This window comes from Phyllobates terribilis, unplaced genomic scaffold (genome assembly GCF_046119375.1).
Source record: "Phyllobates terribilis strain yellow unplaced genomic scaffold, ASM4611937v1 Scaffold_4__5_contigs__length_816908805, whole genome shotgun sequence".
In the NCBI taxonomy this organism is placed as follows: domain Eukaryota; kingdom Metazoa; phylum Chordata; class Amphibia; order Anura; family Dendrobatidae; genus Phyllobates; species Phyllobates terribilis.
The window spans coordinates 331048638-331062979 of NW_027362764.1; positions in this window are offsets into that span (position 1 = coordinate 331048638).

Genomic DNA, 14342 nt, shown 5'->3' on the forward strand with positions numbered 1-14342 from the left:
TGCATTTGGGCCCTCATGAAATGCGCCATGCACGTGTGGCCCCCATGACATGCGGCATGCATTTGGGGGCCCCATGACATATGGCATGCATGTGGGGCTCCCATGACATGCGGCATGCATTTGGGGCCCCCATGACATGTGGTATGCACGTGGGGCCCCTATGACATGCGGCATGCATGTAGGGCCCCCATGACATGCACCATGCATGTGGGGCCCCTATGACATGCTGCGTGCATTTGGGGCCCCCATGACTTGAGGCATGCATTTGGGGCCCCCATGACATGCGGCATGCATGTAGGGCCCCCATGAAATGCGCCATGCATGTGGGGCCCCTATGACATGCGGCATGCATTTGTGGGCCCCAAGACATGTGGCACGCACATGGGGCCCCCATGAAATGCGGCATTTATTTGGGGCCCCCATGACATGTGTAATGCCTGCGGGGCCCCCGTGACATGCACCATGCACGTGGGGCCCCCATGACATGCGGCATGCATTTGGGGGCCCCATGACATGCGGCATGCATGTGGGGCCCAAATGCTTGCCGCATGTCATGGGGGCCTCCATGACATGTGGCATGCATGTGGGGCTCCCATGACATGCGGCATGCATTTATGGCCCTCATGACATGCGGCAAGCATTTGGGCCCCCATGACATGCGGCATGCATGTGGAGCCCAAATGCTTGCCGCATGTCATGGGGGCCTCCATGACATGCGGCATGCATGTGGGTCCCCATGACATGCGTCATGCACGTGGGGCCCCCTTGACATGCGACATTCATTTGGGGCCCCCATGACATGTGGCATGCATGTGGGGCTCCCATGACATGTGGCATGCATTTGGGGCCCCCATGACATGTGGTATGCACGTGGGGCCCCTATGACATGCCGCATGCATTTGGGGCCCCCATGACATGCTCCATGGATGTGGGGCCCCTATGACATGCGGCATGCATTCGTGTCCCCCGTAACATGAGGCATGCACGCGGGGCCCCCATGACATGCGGCAAGCACGTGGGGCCCCAATGACATGCAGCATGCACGTGGGACCCCCATGACATGCGGAATGCACGTGAGGCCCCCATGACATGCGGAATGCCTGCGGGGCCCCAATGACATGCGGCATGCACGTGAGGCCCCCATGACATGCGGAATGCCTGCGGGGCCCCAATGACATGTGGCATGCATGCGGGGCCCTCATGACATGCTGCATGCATTTGAGGCCCCCAATATATGCGGCATGCATGTGGGGCCCCCATGGTATGTGGCATGCATTTGGGGCCCCCATGACTTGAGGCATGCATGTGGGGCCCCCATGACATGCACCATGCATGTGGGGCCCCTATGACATGCTGCATGCATTTGGGGCCCCCATGACTTGAGGCATGCATTTGGGGCCCCCATGACATGCGGAATGCCTGCGGGGCCCCAATGACATGTGGCATGCATGTGGGACCCCCATGACATGCGGCATGCATTTGAATCCCCCATTACATGTGGCATGCACGTTGGGCCCCATGACATGCGGCATGCATTTGGGGCCCCCATGACATGCGGAATGCACGTGGGGCCCCTATGACATGCGACATGAATTTGGGAGCCACATTACATGCGGCATGCACGTGGAGCCCCCATGACATGCGTCATGCATTTGGGCCCCCATGACATGCGGCATGCATTTGGGGCCCAAATGCTTGCCGCATGTCATGGGGGCCTCCATGACATGTGGCATGCATGTGGGGCTCCCATGACATGCGGCATGCATTTATGGCCCTCATGACAAGCGGCAAGCATTTGGGCCCCCATGACATGCGGCATGCATGTGGGGCCCCCATGACATGCAGCATGCATTTGGGGGCCCCATGGCATGCGGCATGCATGTGGGGCCCAAATGCTTGCCGCATGTCATGGGGGCCTCCATGACATTTGGCATTCATGTGGGTCCCCATGACATGCGTCATGCACGTGGGTCCCCCTTGACATGCGACATTCATTTGGGGCCCCCATGACATGTGGCATGCATGTGGGGCTCCCATGACATGCGGCATGCATTTGGGGCCCCCATGACATGTGGTATGCACGTGGGGCCCCTATGACATGCCGCATGAATTTGGGGCCCCCATGACATGCTCCATGCATGTGGGGCCCCTATGACATGCGGCATGCATTTGTGGCCCCCGTAACATGAGGCATGCACATGGGGCCCCCATGACATGCGGCAAGCACGTGGGGCCCCAATGACATGCAGCATGCACGTGGGACCCCCATGACATGCGGAATGCACGTGAGGCCCCCATGACATGCGGAATGCCTGCGGGGCCCCAATGACATGTGGCATGCATGCGGGGCCCTCATGACATGCGGCATGCATTTGAGGCCCCCAATATATGCGGCATGCATGTGGGGCCCCCATGATATGTGGCATGCATTTGGGGCCCCCATGACTTGAGGCATGCATGTGGGGCCCCCATGACATGCACCATGCATGTGGGGCCCCTATGACATGCTGCATGCATTTGGGGCCCCCATGACTTGAGGCATGCATTGGGGGCCCCCATGACATGCGGCATGCATGTAGGGCCCCCATGAAATGCGCCATGCATGTGGGGCCCCTATGACATGCGGCATGCATTTGTGGGCCCCAAGACATGTGGCATGCACATGGGGTCCCCATGAAATGCGCCATTTATTTGGGGCCCCCATGACATGTGGAATGCCTGCGGGGCCCCCGTGACATGCGACATGCACGTGGGGCCACAATGACATGCAGCATGCACGTGGGGCCTGCATAACATGCTGCATGCATTTGGGGTACCTGAGACATGCGGCATGCAGTTGGGGCCCCCATGACATGCTGCATGCATTTGGGGCCCCCATGATATGGGGCACGCACTTGGGGCCCCCATGCCATGCGGCATGCATGTGGGACCCCTATGACATGCGGCATGCATTTGAGAGCGCCAAGACATGCTGCATGCATTTGGGGGGCCCCATGACATGCGGCATGCACGTGGGGCTTCCATGACATGCGGCATGCATTTGGGGCCCCATGACATGCAGCATGCACGTGGGCCCACCCAGTACATGCGGCATGCATTTGGGGCCCCCATGACATCTGGTATGCACGTGGGGCCCCTATGACATTCCGCATGCATTTATGGCCCCCATGACATGTGGCATGCATTTGGGTCCCCCATGAAATGCGGCATGCACGTGGGGCCCCCTGTACATGCGGCATGCATTTGGGGCCCCCTTGACATGCGACATTCATTTGGGGCCCCCATGACATGTGGCATGCATGGGGGCTCCCATTACATGCGGCATGCATTTGGGGACTCCATGACATGCGGTATGAATGTGGGGCCCCCATGACATGCGCCATGCATGTGGGGCCACTCTGACATGTGGCATGCATTTGGGGCCCCCATGATATGCGGCACGCATTTGGGGCCCCCATGACATGCGCATGCATGTGGGACCCCCATGAAATGCGCCATGCATGTGGTACCCCTATGACATGCGGCATGCATTTGTGGGCCCCAAGACATGCTGCATGCATTTGGGGCCCCTATGACATGCGACATGAATTTGGGAGCCCCATTACATGCGGCATGCACGTGGAGCCCCCATGACATGCGTCATGCATTTGGGCCCCCATGACATGCGGCATGCATTTGGGGCCTGCATAACATGCTGCATGCATTTGGGGTACCTGAGACATGCGGCATGCAAGTTGGGGCCCCCAATACATGCGGCATGCACGTGAGGCCCCCATGACATGCGGCATGCACGTGAGGCACCCATGACATGCGGAATGCCTGCGGGGCCCCCATGATATGCGGCATGCATTTGGTGCCCCCATGACATGCAGCATGCATGTGTGACCCCCATGACATGCGGCATGCATTTGAATCCCCCATTACATGCGGCATGCAGGTGGTTCCCCCATGACATGTGGCATGCAGGTGGTTCCCCCATGACATGCGGCATGCATTTGGGGCCCCCAATACATGCGGCATGCATTTGAATCCCCCATTACATGCGGCATGCAGGTGGTTCCCCCATGACATGCGGCATGCAGGTGGTTCCCCCATGACATGCGTCATGCATTTGGGGCCCCCAATATATGCGGCATGCACGTTGGGCCCCCATGACATGCTGCATGCATTTGGGGCCCCCATGATATGGGGCACGCACGTGGGGCCCCTATGACATGCCGCATGCATTTATGGCCCCCATGACATGTGGCATGCATGTGGGACCCCTATGACATGCGGCATGCATTTGAGGGCGCCAAGACATGCTGCATGCATTTGGGGGGCCCCATGACATGCGGCATGCACGTGGGGCTTCCATGACATGCGGCATGCATTTGGGGCCCCATGACATGCAGCATGCACGTGGGCCCACCCAGTACATGCGGCATGCATTTGGGGCCCCCATGACATGTGGTATGCACGTGGGGCCCCTATGACATGCCGCATGCATTTATGGCCCCCATGACATGTGGCATGCATTTGGGTCCCCCATGAAATGCGGCATGCACGTGGGGCCCCCTGTACATGCGGCATGCATTTGGGGCCCCCTTGACATGCAACATTCATTTGGGGCCCCCATGACATGTGGCATGCATGGGGGCTCCCATTACATGCGGCATGCATTTGGGGCCTCCATGACATGCGGTATGAATGTGGGGCCCCCATGACATGCGCCATGCATGTGGGGCCACTATGACATGCGGCATGCATTTGGGGCCCCCATGATATGCGGCACGCATTTGGGGCCCCCATGACATGCGCATGCATGTGGGACCCCCATGAAATGCGCCATGCATGTGGTACCCCTATGACATGCGGCATGCATTTGTGGGCCCCAAGACATGCTGCATGCATTTGGGGGGCCCCATGACATGCGGCATGCACGTGGGGCCCCTATGACATGCCGCATGCATTTATGGCCCCCATGACATGCGGCATGCACGTGGGGCCCCCTTGACATGCGACATTCATTTGGGGCCCCCATGACATGTGGCATGCATGGGGGCTCCCATTACATGCGGCATGCATTTGGGGCCTCCATGACATGCGGTATGAATGTGGGGCCCCCATGACATGCGCCATGCACGTGGGGCCCCTATGACATGATGCATGCATTTGGGGGCCCCAATGACATGCTGCATGCATTTGGGGCCCCCATGACATGCGGCATGCACGTGGGGCCCCCATTACATGCGGCATGCATTTGGGGCCCCCGTGACATGCGGCATGCACGCGGGGCCCCCATTACATGCGGCATGCATTTGGGGCCCCAATGACATGCGGCATGCATGTGGGGCACCCATGACATGCGGCATGCATTTGTGGGCCCCAAGACATGCGGCATGCATGTGGCGCCCTCATGACATGCGGCATGCATTTTGGGCCCCCATGACATGCGACATGCACGTGGGGCCCCCATGACATGCGGCATGCAAGTGGGGCCCCCATGACATGCGGCATGCATTTGGGGGCCCCATGACATGCAGCATGCACATGGGGCCCTCATGACATGCAGCATGCATTTGGGGACCCCGTGACATGCGGCATGCATTTGGGTCCCCCATGAAATGTGTCATGCATGTGGGGCCCCCAGGACATGCGGCATGCATTTGGTTCCCCCATGACATGTGGTATGCATGTGGGACCCCCATGACATGCGTCATGCATTTGGATCCCCCATTACATGCTGCATGCAAGTGGTGCCCCCATGACATGCTGCATGCATTTGGGGCCCCCATGATATGCGGCACGCATTTGGGGGCCCCATGAAATGCGCCATGCATGTGGGGCCCCTATGACATGCGCCATGCATTTGTGGGCCCCAAGACATGTGGCATGCACATGGGGTCCCCATGAAATGCGGCATTTATTTGGGGCCCCCATGACATGTTGAATGCATGCGGGGACCCCGTGACATGCGGCATGCATGTGGGGCCCCCATGAAATGCGGCATTTATTTGGGGCCCCCATGACATGTGGAATGCCTGCGGGGCCCCCGTGACATGCGGCATGCACGTGGTGCCACAATGACATGCAGCATGCACGTGGGGCCCACATGACATGCGGAATGCACGTGAGTCCCCCATGACATGCGGAATGCCTGCGGGGCCCCAATGACATGTGGCATGCATGTGGGACCCCCATGACATGCGGCATGCATTTGAATCCCCCATTACATGCGGCATGCACGTGGGGCCCCCATGACATGCGGCATGCATTTGCTGCCCCCATGTCATGTGGAATGCACGTGGGGCCCCTATGACATGCGACATGAATTTAGGAGCCCCATTACATGCGGCATGCACGTGGAGCCCCCATGACATGCGTCATGTATTTGGGCCCCCATGACATGCGGCATGCATTTGGGGCCTGCATAACATGCTGCATGCATTTGGGGTACCTGAGACATGCGTCATGCAGTTGGGGCCCCCAATACATGCGGCATGCATGTGAGGCCCCCATGACATGCGGCATGCACGTGAGGCCCCCATGACATGCGGAATGCCTGCGGGGCCCCCATGATATGCGGCATGCATTTGGGGCCCCCATGACATGAGGCATGCATGTGGGACCCCCATGACATGCGGCATGCATTTGAATCCCCCATTACATGCGGCATGCAGGTGGATCCCCCATGACATGCGGCATGCAGGTGGGACCCCTGTGACATGCGGCATGCATTTGAGGGCACCAAGACATGCTGCATGCATTTGGGGGGCCCCATGACATGCGGCATGCACGTGGGGCTCCCATGAAATGCGGCATGCATTTGGGGCCCCCAAGACATGCGGAATGCCTGCGGGGACCCCGTGACATGCGGCATGCATGTGGGGCCCCCATGAAATGCGGCATTTATTTGGGGCCCCCATGACATGTGGAATGCCTGCGGGGCCCCCGTGACATGCGGCATGCACGTGGTGCCACAATGACATGCAGCATGCACGTGGGGCCCACATGACATGCGGAATGCACGTGAGTCCCCCATGACATGCGGAATGCCTGCGGGGCCCCAATGACATGTGGCATGCATGTGGGAACCCCATGACATGCGGCATGCATTTGAATCCCCCATTACATGCGGCATGCACGTGGGGCCCCCATGACATGCGGCATGCATTTGCGGTCCCCATGTCATGCGGAATGCACGTGGGGCCCCTATGACATGCGACATGAATTTGGGAGCCCCATGACATGCGGCATGCATTTGGGGCCTGAATAACATGCTGCATGCATTTGGGGTACCTGAGACATGCGTCATGCAGTTGGGGCCCCCAATACATGCGGCATGCATGTGAGGCCCCCATGACATGCGGCATGCACGTGAGGCCCCCATGACATGCGGAATGCCTGCGGGGCCCCCATGATATGCGGCATGCATTTGGGGCCCCCATGAAATGAGGCATGCATGTGGGACCCCCATGACATGCGGCATGCATTTGAATCCCCCATTACATGCGGCATGCAGGTGGTTCCCCCATGACATGCGACATGCAGGTGGGACCCCTGTGACATGCGGCATGCATTTGAGGGCACCAAGACATGCTGCATGCATTTGGGGGGCCCCATGACATGCGGCATGCACGTGGGGCCCCCATGAAATGTGGCATGCATGGGGGCTCCGATTACATGCGGCATGCATTTGGGGCCTCCATGACATGCGGTATGAATGTGGGGCCCCCATGACATGCGCCATGCATGTGGGGCCCCTATGACATGCGGCATGCATTTGGGGCCCCATGAAATGCGCCATGCATGTGGGACCCCCATGAAATGCGCCATGCATGTGGGACCCCTATGACATGCGGCATGCATTTGTGGGCCCCAAGACATGCTGCATGCATTTGGGGGGCCCCATGACATGCGGCATGCATTTGGGGCCCCCATGACATGCGGCATGCATTTGGGGCCCCCATGACATGCGGCATGCACGTGGGGCCCCCTTGACATGCGACATTCATTTGGGGCCCCCATGACATGTGGCATGCATGTGGGGCTCCCATGACATGCGGCATGCATTTATGGCCATCATGACATGCGGCAAGCATTTGGCCCCCCATGACATGCGGCATGCATGTGGGGCCCCCAAATGCATTCCGCATGTCATGGGGGCCTCCATGACATGCGGCATGCATGTGGGTCCCCATGACATGCGTCATGCACGTGGGGCCCCCTTGACATGCGGCATTTATTTGGGGCCCCATGACATGTGGAATGCCTGCGGGGCCCCCGTGACATGAGGCATGCACTTTGGGCATCCATGACATGCGACATGCATTTATGGCCTCTTGACATGCGGCATGCATTTGGGCCCTCATGAAATGCGCCATGCACGTGTGGCCCCCATGACATGCGGCATGCATTTGGGGGCCCCATGACATTTGGCATGCATGTGGGGCTCCCATGACATGCGGCATGCATTTGGGGCCCCCATGACATGTGGTATGCACGTGGGGCCCCTATGACATGCGGCATGCATGTAGGGCCCCCATGACATGCACCATGCATGTGGGGCCCCTATGACATGCTGCGTGCATTTGGGGCCCCCATGACTTGAGGCATGCATTTGGGGCCCCCATGACATGCGGCATGCATGTAGGGCCCCCATGAAATGCGCCATGCATGTGGGGCCCCTATGACATGCGGCATGCATTTGTGGGCCCCAAGACATGTGGCACGCACATGGGGCCCCCATGAAATGCGGCATTTATTTGGGGCCCCCATGACATGTGTAATGCCTGCGGGGCCCCCGTGACATGCACCATGCACGTGGGGCCCCCATGACATGCGGCATGCATTTGGGGGCCCCATGACATGCGGCATGCATGTGGGGCCCAAATGCTTGCCGCATGTCATGGGGGCCTCCATGACATGTGGCATGCATGTGGGGCTCCCATGACATGCGGCATGCATTTATGGCCCTCATGACATGCGGCAAGCATTTGGGCCCCCATGACATGCGGCATGCATGTGGAGCCCAAATGCTTGCCGCATGTCATGGGGGCCTCCATGACATGCGGCATGCATGTGGGTCCCCATGACATGCGTCATGCACGTGGGGCCCCCTTGACATGCGACATTCATTTGGGGCCCCCATGACATGTGGCATGCATGTGGGGCTCCCATGACATGTGGCATGCATTTGGGGCCCCCATGACATGTGGTATGCACGTGGGGCCCCTATGACATGCCGCATGCATTTGGGGCCCCCATGACATGCTCCATGGATGTGGGGCCCCTATGACATGCGGCATGCATTCGTGTCCCCCGTAACATGAGGCATGCACGCGGGGCCCCCATGACATGCGGCAAGCACGTGGGGCCCCAATGACATGCAGCATGCACGTGGGACCCCCATGACATGCGGAATGCACGTGAGGCCCCCATGACATGCGGAATGCCTGCGGGGCCCCAATGACATGCGGCATGCACGTGAGGCCCCCATGACATGCGGAATGCCTGCGGGGCCCCAATGACATGTGGCATGCATGCGGGGCCCTCATGACATGCTGCATGCATTTGAGGCCCCCAATATATGCGGCATGCATGTGGGGCCCCCATGGTATGTGGCATGCATTTGGGGCCCCCATGACTTGAGGCATGCATGTGGGGCCCCCATGACATGCACCATGCATGTGGGGCCCCTATGACATGCTGCATGCATTTGGGGCCCCCATGACTTGAGGCATGCATTTGGGGCCCCCATGACATGCGGAATGCCTGCGGGGCCCCAATGACATGTGGCATGCATGTGGGACCCCCATGACATGCGGCATGCATTTGAATCCCCCATTACATGTGGCATGCACGTTGGGCCCCATGACATGCGGCATGCATTTGGGGCCCCCATGACATGCGGAATGCACGTGGGGCCCCTATGACATGCGACATGAATTTGGGAGCCACATTACATGCGGCATGCACGTGGAGCCCCCATGACATGCGTCATGCATTTGGGCCCCCATGACATGCGGCATGCATTTGGGGCCCAAATGCTTGCCGCATGTCATGGGGGCCTCCATGACATGTGGCATGCATGTGGGGCTCCCATGACATGCGGCATGCATTTATGGCCCTCATGACAAGCGGCAAGCATTTGGGCCCCCATGACATGCGGCATGCATGTGGGGCCCCCATGACATGCAGCATGCATTTGGGGGCCCCATGGCATGCGGCATGCATGTGGGGCCCAAATGCTTGCCGCATGTCATGGGGGCCTCCATGACATTTGGCATTCATGTGGGTCCCCATGACATGCGTCATGCACGTGGGTCCCCCTTGACATGCGACATTCATTTGGGGCCCCCATGACATGTGGCATGCATGTGGGGCTCCCATGACATGCGGCATGCATTTGGGGCCCCCATGACATGTGGTATGCACGTGGGGCCCCTATGACATGCCGCATGAATTTGGGGCCCCCATGACATGCTCCATGCATGTGGGGCCCCTATGACATGCGGCATGCATTTGTGGCCCCCGTAACATGAGGCATGCACATGGGGCCCCCATGACATGCGGCAAGCACGTGGGGCCCCAATGACATGCAGCATGCACGTGGGACCCCCATGACATGCGGAATGCACGTGAGGCCCCCATGACATGCGGAATGCCTGCGGGGCCCCAATGACATGTGGCATGCATGCGGGGCCCTCATGACATGCGGCATGCATTTGAGGCCCCCAATATATGCGGCATGCATGTGGGGCCCCCATGATATGTGGCATGCATTTGGGGCCCCCATGACTTGAGGCATGCATGTGGGGCCCCCATGACATGCACCATGCATGTGGGGCCCCTATGACATGCTGCATGCATTTGGGGCCCCCATGACTTGAGGCATGCATTGGGGGCCCCCATGACATGCGGCATGCATGTAGGGCCCCCATGAAATGCGCCATGCATGTGGGGCCCCTATGACATGCGGCATGCATTTGTGGGCCCCAAGACATGTGGCATGCACATGGGGTCCCCATGAAATGCGCCATTTATTTGGGGCCCCCATGACATGTGGAATGCCTGCGGGGCCCCCGTGACATGCGACATGCACGTGGGGCCACAATGACATGCAGCATGCACGTGGGGCCTGCATAACATGCTGCATGCATTTGGGGTACCTGAGACATGCGGCATGCAGTTGGGGCCCCCATGACATGCTGCATGCATTTGGGGCCCCCATGATATGGGGCACGCACTTGGGGCCCCCATGCCATGCGGCATGCATGTGGGACCCCTATGACATGCGGCATGCATTTGAGGGCGCCAAGACATGCTGCATGCATTTGGGGGGCCCCATGACATGCGGCATGCACGTGGGGCTTCCATGACATGCGGCATGCATTTGGGGCCCCATGACATGCAGCATGCACGTGGGCCCACCCAGTACATGCGGCATGCATTTGGGGCCCCCATGACATCTGGTATGCACGTGGGGCCCCTATGACATTCCGCATGCATTTATGGCCCCCATGACATGTGGCATGCATTTGGGTCCCCCATGAAATGCGGCATGCACGTGGGGCCCCCTGTACATGCGGCATGCATTTGGGGCCCCCTTGACATGCGACATTCATTTGGGGCCCCCATGACATGTGGCATGCATGGGGGCTCCCATTACATGCGGCATGCATTTGGGGACTCCATGACATGCGGTATGAATGTGGGGCCCCCATGACATGCGCCATGCATGTGGGGCCACTCTGACATGTGGCATGCATTTGGGGCCCCCATGATATGCGGCACGCATTTGGGGCCCCCATGACATGCGCATGCATGTGGGACCCCCATGAAATGCGCCATGCATGTGGTACCCCTATGACATGCGGCATGCATTTGTGGGCCCCAAGACATGCTGCATGCATTTGGGGCCCCTATGACATGCGACATGAATTTGGGAGCCCCATTACATGCGGCATGCACGTGGAGCCCCCATGACATGCGTCATGCATTTGGGCCCCCATGACATGCGGCATGCATTTGGGGCCTGCATAACATGCTGCATGCATTTGGGGTACCTGAGACATGCGGCATGCAAGTTGGGGCCCCCAATACATGCGGCATGCACGTGAGGCCCCCATGACATGCGGCATGCACGTGAGGCACCCATGACATGCGGAATGCCTGCGGGGCCCCCATGATATGCGGCATGCATTTGGTGCCCCCATGACATGCAGCATGCATGTGTGACCCCCATGACATGCGGCATGCATTTGAATCCCCCATTACATGCGGCATGCAGGTGGTTCCCCCATGACATGTGGCATGCAGGTGGTTCCCCCATGACATGCGGCATGCATTTGGGGCCCCCAATACATGCGGCATGCATTTGAATCCCCCATTACATGCGGCATGCAGGTGGTTCCCCCATGACATGCGGCATGCAGGTGGTTCCCCCATGACATGCGTCATGCATTTGGGGCCCCCAATATATGCGGCATGCACGTTGGGCCCCCATGACATGCTGCATGCATTTGGGGCCCCCATGATATGGGGCACGCACTTGGGGCCCCCATGCCATGCAGCATGCACGTGGGCCCACCCAGTACATGCGGCATTCATTTGGGGCCCCCATGACATGTGGTATGCACGTGGGGCCCCTATGACATGCCGCATGCATTTATGGCCCCCATGACATGTGGCATGCATGTGGGACCCCTATGACATGCGGCATGCATTTGAGGGCGCCAAGACATGCTGCATGCATTTGGGGGGCCCCATGACATGCGGCATGCACGTGGGGCTTCCATGACATGCGGCATGCATTTGGGGCCCCATGACATGCAGCATGCACGTGGGCCCACCCAGTACATGCGGCATGCATTTGGGGCCCCCATGACATGTGGTATGCACGTGGGGCCCCTATGACATGCCGCATGCATTTATGGCCCCCATGACATGTGGCATGCATTTGGGTCCCCCATGAAATGCGGCATGCACGTGGGGCCCCCTGTACATGCGGCATGCATTTGGGGCCCCCTTGACATGCAACATTCATTTGGGGCCCCCATGACATGTGGCATGCATGGGGGCTCCCATTACATGCGGCATGCATTTGGGGCCTCCATGACATGCGGTATGAATGTGGGGCCCCCATGACATGCGCCATGCATGTGGGGCCACTATGACATGCGGCATGCATTTGGGGCCCCCATGATATGCGGCACGCATTTGGGGCCCCCATGACATGCGCATGCATGTGGGACCCCCATGAAATGCGCCATGCATGTGGTACCCCTATGACATGCGGCATGCATTTGTGGGCCCCAAGACATGCTGCATGCATTTGGGGGGCCCCATGACATGCGGCATGCACGTGGGGCCCCTATGACATGCCGCATGCATTTATGGCCCCCATGACATGCGGCATGCACGTGGGGCCCCCTTGACATGCGACATTCATTTGGGGCCCCCATGACATGTGGCATGCATGGGGGCTCCCATTACATGCGGCATGCATTTGGGGCCTCCATGACATGCGGTATGAATGTGGGGCCCCCATGACATGCGCCATGCACGTGGGGCCCCTATGACATGCTGCATGCATTTGGGGGCCCCAATGACATGCTGCATGCATTTGGGGCCCCCATGACATGCGGCATGCACGTGGGGCCCCCATTACATGCGGCATGCATTTGGGGCCACCGTGACATGCGGCATGCACGCGGGGCCCCCATTACATGCGGCATGCATTTGGGGCCCCAATGACATGCGGCATGCATGTGGGGCACCCATGACATGCGGCATGCATTTGTGGGCCCCAAGACATGCGGCATGCATGTGGCGCCCTCATGACATGCGGCATGCATTTTGGGCCCCCATGACATGCGACATGCACGTGGGGCCCCCATGACATGCGGCATGCAAGTGGGGCCCCCATGACATGCGGCATGCATTTGGGGGCCCCATGACATGCAGCATGCACGTGGGGCCCTCATGACATGCAGCATGCATTTGGGGACCCCGTGACATGCGGCATGCATTTGGGTCCCCCATGAAATGTGTCATGCATGTGGGGCCCCCAGGACATGCGGCATGCATTTGGTTCCCCCATGACATGTGGTATGCATGTGGGACCCCCATGACATGCGTCATGCATTTGGATCCCCCATTACATGCTGCATGCAAGTGGTGCCCCCATGACATGCTGCATGCATTTGGGGCCCCCATGATATGCGGCACGCATTTGGGGGCCCCATGAAATGCGCCATGCATGTGGGGCCCCTATGACATGCGCCATGCATTTGTGGGCCCCAAGACATGTGGCATGCACATGGGGTCCCCATGAAATGCGGCATTTATTTGGGGCC